At 40.6% G+C, this 13,073-nt stretch overlaps 1 pseudogene; it reads right to left on the reverse strand.

Moving 5' to 3' along the window:
• Positions 1–203: 203 nt before the first annotated feature.
• On the reverse strand, positions 204–320 carry LOC135734299 (5S ribosomal RNA; annotated as a pseudogene).
• Between the last annotated feature and the right edge of the window lie 12,753 nt (positions 321–13,073).

The following is a 13,073-nucleotide window of genomic DNA, read 5'->3' on the forward strand; positions in this document are numbered from 1 at the left end:
AGTTTTGGCCAGGATACACCCCTACTCTTTTTCGAAGGACATCCTGGGATTTTTAATGACCACAAAGAGTCAGGACCTCAGTTTAACGTCTCATCCGGAAGACGGTGCTTGTTGACAGTATGGTGTCCCCGTCACTATACTGGGGTGTTAGGACCCACACAGACCACAGGGTGAGCACCCCCTGCTGGTCTCACTAACACCTCTACCAGCAGCAACCTGGTTTTCCCAGGTGGTCTCCCATCCAAGTACTGACCAGGCTCAGCCCTGCTTAGCTTCAGTGGGCAAGCTGTCTTGGGCTACAGGGTGATATGGCTGCTGGTTTTCCCTATCATATATTGTCCCAATTTTGGTGAGCCTGTTTGAATTGTAGCCTTGGTTTCTGTTACGCCTCTGTATAAGAGGAAATAGAAAATATGACACGGACACGATGCAGCTTCAGTCACGTCCAATGTTGTAATGTATTTACCATGAACAGTATAAAACAATTACTCAGCATCACACTTAAACATGTCATTTCCCTTTTGTGTGACAATGTCTCTATTACACAATTAGAAAAAATATCAGCTGGTAAGTTATAACTTCATATTACTAGATAACCTTTAACATGAGTTACTAAAAATATATCAAAACGTGTTTACAGCACCTTTAAATCAGTATATCACAATGTGTAAATGACATCATAAATCAGTATATCAAAATGTGTTTACAGCATCTTTAAATCAGTATATCAAATAACCTTGTAAAAGTACATTTAATAAAACAGATTATTTAAACAAAAATAGATGTAACTTTCCTGTGTAGTGTTTAGAACAATAAACAGCACAATAGATGTTCTTTTATTCTATATACTGCTGTTTCATAGTCATTATTAATTCAGAATACACATTTTACCCTCAGTAATAGCATTGTGCTTAAAAATAGAACTATTTTGCCTCTTCACATGTAACACTCAATTGTCTTAAACTTCAACAATGACACTTTTACCATATCCCTATGATATAAAACATATAACGTTATAAACACAAAGAAAATGGTGGCTGCGATGTTCTATTAACACCACGCTTTAACATCAACATGCTCATCCATGTGCTCATCCATGTGCTACACAGATAGCACGCAGATTACACTGACCCAAAACTTTACGTTTAGTCTGCTAAATGTGCTTACATAAATACAATCATTAGCATGTTCCTTACAGTCTTACACGCATATATAACTTGTTCAAACATTATACAACCCTCGTTCTTACCTGTATAAGAGGAAATAGAAAATATGACACGGACACGATGCAGCTTCAGTCACGTCCAATGTTGTAATGGACGAATGTCAGCCGCACGCTCCGCACACAGGTTGAACGAGGCATTAGCAATCGATCACAAACTGGTGATTAAACTTAAGGCAAAAGAAAATGAAACTCATGTAAACAAGCAAACACTGTGTATTGTAGTTTAAAGTGCATTTCAACCAAGTGTTATTAAAGTAAATAAAACATAATTTTAACACAAATCTTCTTTTTATCGTATTCATCTCTTTAGCCTCTTTTACTCAAACAGCAATGTATGATTGACACACAGGCTGAACTAGGCATTAGCAATCGATCACATTCTGATAATTAAACTTACACCAGAAGGAAGTGGAACTTATGTAAACAAGCTAACACTGTATATTGTAATTTAAAGTGCATTTCCACAAAATGTTATGGAAGTAAACAAATAAACAGCATTTTAAACACAGATTTACAAAAAAACAATGCATTACTAAACTACATTTAAAGTATCTTTTGACTTAAATCAACCCGTTCAATTTATAACATCATTTATTATCATCCTTACATACTCCCCTTCAACACAGATGTCGTCCTCGACATCCCAACCAACAGATGGGTAATGAGGAAGGCAATTAAACAGTACATATGATGTCACCAGATTACCTTTGTAACAGTTCTTATACAAGCACTCAGCTTATTCAAAAGTCCAGGAGTGTGTGTAGTGCACATGTTAGCTCTCGGCCTGTCCCTTGGTTTATGCTCAGATTGTTCAACAGTCCATCAATGAGTGTATAGTGTAGGTGTATGGTAAGCATGTTTCACACTCAGTACGTTCAACAGTCCATCAATGAGTGTATAGTGTAGGTGTATGGTAAGTATGTTTCACACTCAGTACGTTCAACAGTCCATCAATGAGTGTATAGTGTAGGTGTATGGTAAGTATGTTTTACACTCAGATTGCTCAACAGTCCAACAATGAGTGTATAGTGTAGGTGTATGGTAAGTATGTTTCACACTCAGATTGCTCAACAGTCCATCAATGAGTGTATAGTGTAGGTGTATGGTAAGTATGTTTCACACACAGATTGCTCAACAGTCCATCAATGAGTGTATAGTGTAGGTGTATGGTAAGTATGTTGCACACTCAGTACCCTGGTACCACAACAGGCTGGTAGCCAAAGTGCTGTCCTGGAGGCATCCATGCACTTGCCACTTGCATGGCTCTATAAGGTGCTGGTGGGTACCAATGCATGGTGTTACTTGTGAGTCCGGTGCTGTAACAACCAGGATTGCCCAACTGGTCATATGTGAAGACTCTTGGAGGCCGTCTCTCCCTGACTGGTCGCTGATATAGCTGTTCATGTGCACAGTGGGTTTCACTTTGAACAGGTGACTGCACTATGGACGGTCTCTCCTCCAAAGCAGTGTCCTCTTGAGCAATAGTCTCCAGTTGTTCTGACATGTCCCTCTCTGTCAGTGCATCTCCAATATCCTGTTCCGACTGGCAAATGTCCTGTTGCTGAGGCTCAGCATCCTGTGAAAGTTGTTCAGCTTCCTTGTCAGCATCCTGACTGTCTGTGTTTACTTCGGACTGGTTCACAGGGAAAGGCTGATCTCTGGGCGAATAGTATCCATAGTCATCTTCATCACTATCCTCAATGTCTGCTTCTTGATGCTTTTGCTCCATTTCTTTACGGGTCCTTGCTTTGATTTGTCTTTTTGCTTTAGCTGGTTTCAACTGTATTTCCAGTGGCAAATGGTCACATGGCAACAGCAGGTTACGATGCAATATTCTACGTCCTCTTGCTTTGCCTTGTTCTGATATTACTTCATATACAGGCATGTCTTTTCCCACTTGACGGATAACTTTGTGAATGCAATCCTCCCAATGATTTCGGAGCTTCCCTGATCCGCCCCTGGGTGTCAAATTCCTGACGAGAACGCGGTCACCCTCGTGCAACACAGAACTCTTCACTTTGCTGTCATAATTTCTTTTACTCTTTTCTGCACATTTTTTCGCATTTTCCGTTGTGATTTCATAAGCCTCTTGCATCTGTTCTTTCCACCTTCTCATATACTCCTGATGATCAGCAGTCCCAGTTTCTGGTGTCAAGCCAAACAATAAATCCACAGGTAATCTCGGTGATCTCCCAAACAGGAGGTAGAAGGGGGAGAAACCTGTGACTTCACATCGAGTGCTGTTGTATGCGTAGATAAGCTTGGGCAACGACTCTCTCCAATCTGATTTTTGCCTCTCTGTGAGCGTTCTCAGCATCTGCAGTAGCGTTCTGTTCAGGCGCTCCACCTGCCCATTACCTTGTGGATGGTACGGCGTTGTTCTTGAGCCCATTACTCCACAGTTCCTCTTCAGCTGTGCAAATAACTGATTTTCAAATTCCCCTCCCTGATCATGATGAATCCTCAGGGGGAACCCAAACTTCAGCGCATAATCATTAAATATCTTATCAGCAACAGTTTTTGCAGATTTCGATGTGGTGGGGTAAGCTTGTGCAAAGCGTGTGTAATGATCTACAATTAACAATATGTATTCATATCCACCTTTACACTTGTCCAGGTGTAGAAAGTCAATGGATACGAGCTCGAATGGCTGAGTGGTGACAATCGGCGTGAGTGGAGCTCTTGTTTCTCTACAGGGTTTTTTCTGTTTAAGGCAGGTACAGCTTTGAGTGACATAGTGTTCAATCTCTCTCTGCATGTGTGGCCAGAAAAAGCGATCCCGAACCAGTGATGTTGTGCGCTCCACACCTTGGTGTCCCATGTCATTGTGGAGCTGTCTCATAACTGTTGACTTGTATATTTCAGGGAGAACAAGTTGTGTCTTGGTTGCAGTCTTTCTATGAAGTATTCCATCTCCGTCAAAGCTGAGCTTCTCCCAGTAACGGAGGAGACACCTGCTCTGTGCACTGAATGATTTTAACTGCTTTCCTACAGGTCTTTCATTTGACAGTTTACAGGCAATGATGGGGCCAATATCTTCATCATCTTTTTGAGCTTGGCAGAGAGCTGCTCTTGAAAGGGGCGTAGGCATGTCTTCATCCGTTTCCGTACATCCAGTAGCCATAATGGACCAAACAGTGGGTGAAACATTCATTTCCACCGCTTGTACTGTTGTTTGCACAGAAGGGGAGGACATTTCCTCTGAGCATTCTTCAATCATTGTCTCTATGTCACAGGGCATTCTTGAAAGGCCATCAGCATCACAGTTCTCTCTGCCCGGCCGATATTTTATTGTTATGTCAAAGTCCGCTAATTCAGCAACCCACCTCTGTCCTGTTGCGTTCAGCTTGGCCGTTGATAGCACGTATGTGAGTGGGTTGTTGTCCGTATATACAGTGCAAGATGAACTGATCAAGTAGTCTCGAAAGCGCTCTGTAATGGCCCACTTCAAAGCCAGAAATTCAAGTTTCCCTGAATGTAGATGGTAGTTTTTTTCTGCTTTTGTCAGTGTGCGAGATGCATAGGCTATTACACAAAGCTTCCCATCCTGCTCTTGATAAAGCACTGCACCCAGGCCTTGCTGTGAAGCGTCTGTGTGTAGAATGAATGATTTGTTGAAGTCTGGAAATCCAAGTATTGGTGGCTCAACCAGACAGTCAATCAATCTCTCCAATATGTGTTGATGTTTTTCAGTCCATGTTATTGGCTTGTGTGATGGTGTCCCTTTAAACTTTCCTTTCACTCTTTTTGTCCTGGCGTTCCCGTCCTTCTGCTTATCTGGACCAGGGTCCAATTCCATTAGTGCATAAAGAGGGTTGGCTATGCAGGAGAAGTCCTTAATATATTGCCTGTAATAGCTCAGTAGCCCCATGATGGCTCTCAATTCTCCCACAGTCCGTGGCCTCTTTTCCTTTAAGGCCCTTACAGCCACAGTATCCGCCGGATCCATCTTACTGCCCTTAGCAGACACAATGCGCCCCAAGTAGCGGACCTCACGCTTAAACACTTCACACTTACTTGGTTTCAACTTTATCCCATGCTGTCGTAGCCGTTGTAACACTGTTCTCACATTCTCAACGTGATCCTCGAAGGTTCTACTGAAGACCAGGGTGTCGTCTAAATATGGGATACAGATCTCATCCCTCAGCCCCTCCAAGCATTCTTCCATACAGCGCTGAAAGGCAGCTGGAGCATTCATTAGCCCAAAGGGGATCCTGATCCATTCATAAAGACCCCATGGTGTGACAAAAGCGGTCATGGGTCTGCTCTCCTTCGCCATAAAGCCCTGATGGTATGCTTTGCCTTTGTCCAAAAGGGAGAACCACGAATTTCCTCCTAGGCCATCCATTATGTCTTGCACTCTGGGGAGGGGCTGGCGGTCAGGGAGGGTCTTTCTGTTCACTTCACGAAAGTCTATACACAGTCGGAGGCTCCCATCCTTTTTCCGAACACACACGACTGGTGACGCGTATGGCGAGTTAGACTTCTCCACCCAGCCCTGAGCGATGAGGTCATTCAAGTAGTCCTTCATTTCCCGGTAAAGTGGCTTAGGCACAGAGAGGTATGCTTTTGCGACAGGCTCAGTGTCTTTCAGGGAGATGCTGAGTTGAAGTTTTTCTATACAACCAATATCATCCTCCGTTCTTGAAAAAGAAGCACATTCCTCTTGTAACATCTTACTCACTACCTCACGTTCTGACTCACTGAGGTGGTCCAGGTCCACAGGTGGATCCCAAACATTGCCTGTAGTCTGAGTGTTATCAGTTCTGATGTGATTTGTTGTAGCTGAAAGTGGAGGGCGGGGCCCCTCTAGTATAGAGGCAGGGTAGGCTGCTTGGACCTGCTGGACAGTCCCCATTACGGTTTTCCCTGCTAGCATCATGTCATGATCTGTAATATTCTGCACACTTAAAGTAATAGAGGGTTTTCTGCTGCCCTTATTTACTTTCACGAGCATGTCACATAGTTCGAGTCCCTCTGTCCAGCGGGGGTTTACATCTGGCTCGAAGAGCAGTATGTTGTCTTCATGCGGGGAATCCATATTTACATGACACTCAACTCTGACTGATGTGTGTTTTGGTATGTTAATCCTCTCCCTTTTTGTCTTGACTATATACTCATCCACTGGTGTGGTGCTAACCTGCTCTACAACGGCAGTTACCTGCTCTACAAAAGCCGCTGCTTGCTCAGGAAAGGCTGCCCTTACTGTTCTACTTAACCCTTCCCTGTCAGTAGTGTTTAACTGTTTCAGTTCACTGTCGATGATGATCTTGATCACATTAGATCCAATGATGGGTTGAACAAGCTTTCCACCCTTCAATACCAGTGTGGGAACAATAACTTCTGTGTTGGATGCAGCCCCTGAAGCTAATCTAAAAGTTACCTCGACCCAACCTGTGTATGGCATGCTCTCCCCATTTGCTGCCTGTATGTCAAAAGTCTGTGTTATATCCAGAATTTCTATTATGTCTCTTAATCTTGCATCTGGCAGGTATGTTTCTTTCCATAGCTCATCAATTATGGTCACTTGGGAGCCTGAGTCCCACAAAGCCTGAACACGTTGGCCTTGGATAAAGCAATCAACCATGTGCTTTCCCCCTACCAATGGCGCCCTTTTAGCCTTTCTTTCACTTTCTGGAGTGGTGTTTGTAGTCATACATGAGAGTGCTTGACATTCTCTTTTGTGTGCTGTCCCAGTATCGACTTGACATGGCGGAGAACAGTATTGCATTTTCTTACAGGATGCACCTTGCTTTAGAATTAGTTCTTCACCCCCATGTCTCGAATCCACACATTGCTGGGACATCGCTGTATTACTGGTCACTCCCTGTCCCGTGCGAGTGACATTCCCCCATTTAAAGGCTCATCTCCAAACTGTCTCCGTCCCCTTGCTCCACAACCCGCCAGAAAGTGCTCGCTACTGCCACACCTGTAACAGTGTGTGCAATAATCTTCGACTCCACTTTGTTGACAACTAAAACATTTTCTCCTTTGGCCACGATCTGATGAGGGGAAGCTGGGCTGTGGGGCGAACCTTTGCTGATACTGAGCAGTTCCCTCTCGACGTCTGGGGTCCGCAGTATACCAGTATCCCTGTGCCGGGCCCTGCACTTGCTGACCTGAAAATGGTCCTGATGCACCATCGGCCCCCCCTGCTGGCGGTGGTTGTCTAGGCATGTGCTGGGGCTGGTGCATGAATTCCCTAATGTGAGAGACTTCAGCTTTAAGATCTTTTAACAGAGCCATTTCAGCTTTAATTTCCTCAAGCTGGGAAAGAACAGACGGGGAAACTTTAGACTTTTGTTGGGTTGGTGGATTTTCATTCTTCTCAACCGGAGCATCGCTGGACTGGACTGAATGGATGGTAACAGGTTTTTGCTGTCCTGACAATTTTTTCTTGTTCTGCCTCTCGGTCTCATAAGCACATGCTGTATTCACTCGCTCAAGCAACAGTTCATCCGAGATGTCAGCTTGCTCCAAATAAGGCTGAAGATCCCTCCTGATGTTGTCATTCTGCAGGCCAGTCAACACTGTGTGAAGAAACATCTTCTGCACTAAACCAGGGTCATATTGGAGACCTGACTCAGATTCCTGCGAAGCGAACAAAATTTTTTGTCTCAGGTCGAAGGTGCGAATAAAGAAGTTCTGTGGAGTTTCTTTGATGCCCTGCACCTCTGAGGTTAACTGCTTATAAAGGTCGGTTGCACTTTTCTCTTGATAATGACATCGCAGTATTCGCCGCAATGTGGGTAAGGTCAGGTTGGTTTTGCCTTCTAAATAGCTGCGAAGTTGCATGCCTGGAGATATCGCCCTTATCACTGCATCTACTATCTCCAGTTCTGGAAACCCTTTGCTTAAGCCATGTTCAATTTGACGTGCTAAACTTGAAAAAGTCAGCTTATCTTTCTGACCGGGCTCACCGATTTGACCAGCTATCTTAAAGTCCTTTTGCCATGGGTTAGGTGCAGGACTATGGGCTACACTCTGTGGTAACTGTCTGGTTGGGGTAATGCTTTTAATTCCTTTTGTTTCTGGCTTAAGGTTTTCATTTTGTTTCTGTGTGCTTGCTAGTTGAAGCTGCAGGGCTTTAATTCCCTCCAATATTTTTTCCTCCTCCACATTCTGTTGCTCGCCGACTTGCTTTGGTGTTTCAGCTTTATCAGCTATCTGGAGCTCAGAAATTTTGTCTTGAAGATAGAGTAAGTCAGCCATACCTTTATCCTCAAGCTCGTCTAGCTCTTCTCTCTGTATGTGGTTTGAAATGAGTGTGATGAGAGCAGTTCGGCCCTTGTTGGTAACATGTTCAAACTCTGCTCCGGCAATGATTAGATAGTCACACAGCTCCACCAAACTTTCTCGGGGTAACAGACACAGTGCCCTTATAACCTCAAGCTGTAACTCCTCTAACCCTGTCGACTCCATCTCTCCAGCTGAGTGTGTGTGTGTTAGCAATGAAGTGGTACCTTTCAATCTTTAGGTAGTAATAGCAGCTCTCCTGGTATGCAGAAATACCTCAGATTACATGCAAGCTGCCCAAGACGATCGGAATACCACTGTCGCTGATTCACCAGCTGCTTTTTGATGCTCTGGGTTGTTTAAAAGGGATGTGTGACGGCTGGGGACATCTGTTGGAGACGCCGAACCACGCTGCACACCAATCCCAGCGGTGCCTCCAAATGTTACGCCTCTGTATAAGAGGAAATAGAAAATATGACACGGACACGATGCAGCTTCAGTCACGTCCAATGTTGTAATGTATTTACCATGAACAGTATAAAACAATTACTCAGCATCACACTTAAACATGTCATTTCCCTTTTGTGTGACAATGTCTCTATTACACAATTAGAAAAAATATCAGCTGGTAAGTTATAACTTCATATTACTAGAACACCTTTAACATGAGTTACTAAAAATATATCAAAACGTGTTTACAGCACCTTTAAATCAGTATATCACAATGTGTAAATGACATCATAAATCAGTATATCAAAATGTGTTTACAGCATCTTTAAATCAGTATATCAAATAACCTTGTAAAAGTACATTTAATAAAACAGATTATTTAAACAAAAATAGATGTAACTTTCCTGTGTAGTGTTTAGAACAATAAACAGCACAATAGATGTTCTTTTATTCTATATACTGCTGTTTCATAGTCATTATTAATTCAGAATACACATTTTACCCTCAGTAATAGCATTGTGCTTAAAAATAAAACTATTTTGCCTCTTCACATGTAACACTCAATTGTCTTAAACTTCAACAATGACACTTTTACCATATCCCTATGATATAAAACATATAACGTTATAAACACAAAGAAAATGGTGGCTGCGATGTTCTATTAACACCACGCTTTAACATCAACATGCTCATCCATGTGCTCATCCATGTGCTACACAGATAGCACGCAGATTACACTGACCCAAAACGTTACGTTTAGTCTGCTAAATGTGCTTACATAAATACAATCATTAGCATGTTCCTTACAGTCTTACACGCATATATAACTTGTTCAAACATTATACAACCCTCGTTCTTACCTGTATAAGAGGAAATAGAAAATATGACACGGACGATGCAGCTTCAGTCACGTCCAATGTTGTAATGGACGAACGTCAGCCGCACGCTCCGCACACAGGTTGAATGAGGCATTAGCAATCGATCACAAACTGGTGATTAAACTTAAGGCAAAAGAAAATGAAACGCATGTAAACAAGCAAACACTGTGTATTGTAGTTTAAAGTGCATTTCAACCAAGTGTTAAAGTATCTTTTGACTTAAATCAACCCGTTCAATTTATAACATCATTTATTATCATCCTTACATTTCCTGTTCTTAGCTGACAGGAGTGGCACCCGGTGTGGTTTTCTGCTGCTGTAGTCCATCTGCTTTATTTGCTGCATCTGATTGGTTGATTTGCATTTGAACAGGTGTACCTAACAAAGTGGCCTGTGGCTGTATATCTAATATTTCTGTTTAATTTCTATAAACAGTTAAACTGGTGTCATTCCCCAGAATTGAAACTAACTGACAGAAAAGAAATGGGAAATTTTTGGTTATTTCTCAAAATTCTCTCATTTTCACAACTCTGAAATTTTTAGGAATTAACAGTGAAAGTGAAGACACTGTATACTCTAAACTGAAAACGAGGAGAGATCAAGGTGAGATCAACTACATAAATAATAAACAAAATAAAAACAACATCTTTCAGTATGTAAGATTACAATTCAATATTGAATGATTAACATTTTTTATAGTCTTATAATACAAAATATTTTTTTTCAGATGTGGCTTCTGGATCTGTTGATGTGACTTATGCCTAGATTTACTAAAAGAGAGGAGAAAATACAGCAATACTTTAACTAATGCTTAATATTATCCATCCAAACCTTCATATATATCAGTGTAAAAGCATGCTAATCTTTGATTGTCTAATAGCACAATAGTGTTTTTAGCATATTTTTATTAAGGTTTGATGTCTGGTGTGCAGCTTGTAGCTTGAAAGATGACTTGAACTTCAGTCCTGACCTAATATTCATGAATAATCTTTTCAGTAAATCCCCATTAAGTCACAAATGTCAATTATGGGAGTGATGACCGCATTCTAAATGTGAAGTCAACAAGACTATAAAAGGTGTTTCTGTTTTATTATAATCAAACTAACTATGTAGTTGCATATTTTACAGTTTGGATATTTATACAAAATGTTATCTTAATGTATTTCACTTGTTTGCCTTAACATGTTATCGATAGGGAATAAGATAAAGCATATTTGGGGTGCTGTCCGAGAAGAGGGTTTCCGAGCTCTGAATTTTTGCCTGAACCCAGAGTACTCCCTCCTCTTTAACTAGGATAGATGTACTAGCTGAGAGTGAGGTGATGGGGTGGAGGAGAGATGCTGCAAAAAATTGTCACAGGACAGAGGTTAGGGACTGCTATTTATAGGCACCTCTTAGTGCTGATTGGTTGGATCACATGACCGAACTTTGTTAAATTAACCTCATTATGTTAAAAATTGAATATATTAAAGGCTGTGGTTTGTACTGAGCAAACGTGTGCGTTTGGATTTTTTCTCAATTTTTTTGTGTATTCCTAGTCTTTTACAATTCCTAACAATATTCTTATCATACTCATGCAAAAAAAAAAAAAAAAACTTATGTGGAGTGAAGCGAAATAGATAATACAAATAAATACATTTACAATAATAATATATACTTTTAGTCCACTGACCCAGTTGTTATATTAAACAAGAAGGAACATTTTTGCACTGCAGCCAGATCTGGAAATATAAATGCTCATGCATTTTATTTTGAATATTTTAATCAATTCTAGAAGGTCAGATTTGTAGTTACCTTGTAATCAACAAACTTAATTTGAAAACAAACGAGTAATCAACAAAAAAGGTAATGTAATAAAAATTGGGTCTTAATGACAAATTGGCATGTATTAGAGTAGTGATGTCACAATAACATCTCCAAAAAACAACAAAGGAGGGACTGACTGAAAATATTGTTAAATACATAGTGTGTTTGATTTTACACAGCGATGCGCAGAGAGATCAGTCTATGACATTGAGGTATCGCGCGAACGACTCCACCGTATGCTTTCAGATCGCTCTCGCGGTACTGTGATGTCATCGAGTGGTCTGCGCAGCACAGCGTGAAATCGAACTTCAAATTAACGCCACACTGTGGTCACACTGACGCATCATTTTCTTTATCTCGCCACATAAGATAACAAAGGTTTACTCTTGTACCAGACCAGTCCATTTGAATACTGAATGATTGTTTTCTTGATGGACTGAATTAATGGCTGCTGAAACTAAAGCTTTATCAACACAGGTAAATATACAGAAATAACACCGTTATTTCAGACGGTTTATAATGTTTTGGGCTAGTTGTGGCCAAACAGATGCTTTTTCCAACTATGTTTCCTAACTCTCAAAAGTAATTTTATTACGTGTACTGTATACTTTGTAAACGCTGTACAGTAGGTCGCTTGTTGTTTTTGTTTGTTTGTTATGAATGTATAAAATGTTATTTAAAAAAAAATCAGTGTAAGCGGTCTGTTAAACAGATGGAGATGACATCATTGTGGTTTTGGTTTCACTTTCGCTTCAGCTCCGTGTTATTAAATAGCAGCGTGTTTGAAAACGTGCATTTTATTTGTCATTTGTACTAGTATAAAGTTACAAATATGGCCATGTTAACAAGAGAAAAGATAAAACAAGTTAAATTGATTTATTATACATTCAAAGTATTATGTGGTTATGATAACAAACCGATGATGTTTACATTAAACAGTTGCATGCTGTTTGATAAGGAGAAATAACAAGACATTTCTATAGGAAACAAAATGTAATGTTACATTTTACCAAATGTTACATGTTGTACCGTTATAGTATAAGACGCATTTATGTCTGACTTTATGTTCCGTTCCTGAAGGTTTCCCTGTAATTTTCATTGTTTTGGAAGTCTCAAGTGTTTGTTTAAGTGTCAGTCATCAGTAGATCAGTATGGAGTTGATTTCTCTTCCTCTAGTTCTCTGTGAGTATTATCTTCTCTCTATGGATTTAAATACACATCAATTACTGTCACATTGTTTACAGGATCAAGTTATTCATTGCTCCTGTATTTCTCTGTATTATGTTATCATATCAATACTATATCAAAGAAGTTTAAAATCAGTATTAGTTTACGTTGGACTCATGGTTATTTGGTAATCTTTATCATCTAACTGTGCACAGATCATCTTTCACTTTTGCATACATGTTTTGAAAAATATTTAAATCTCAGGTATTTATATAATGTAGCATTTGTTTCTTTGCATTGACATTTGTTGT

The sequence above is a fragment of the Paramisgurnus dabryanus genome, chromosome 3 (genome assembly GCF_030506205.2).
Source record: "Paramisgurnus dabryanus chromosome 3, PD_genome_1.1, whole genome shotgun sequence".
In the NCBI taxonomy this organism is placed as follows: domain Eukaryota; kingdom Metazoa; phylum Chordata; class Actinopteri; order Cypriniformes; family Cobitidae; genus Paramisgurnus; species Paramisgurnus dabryanus.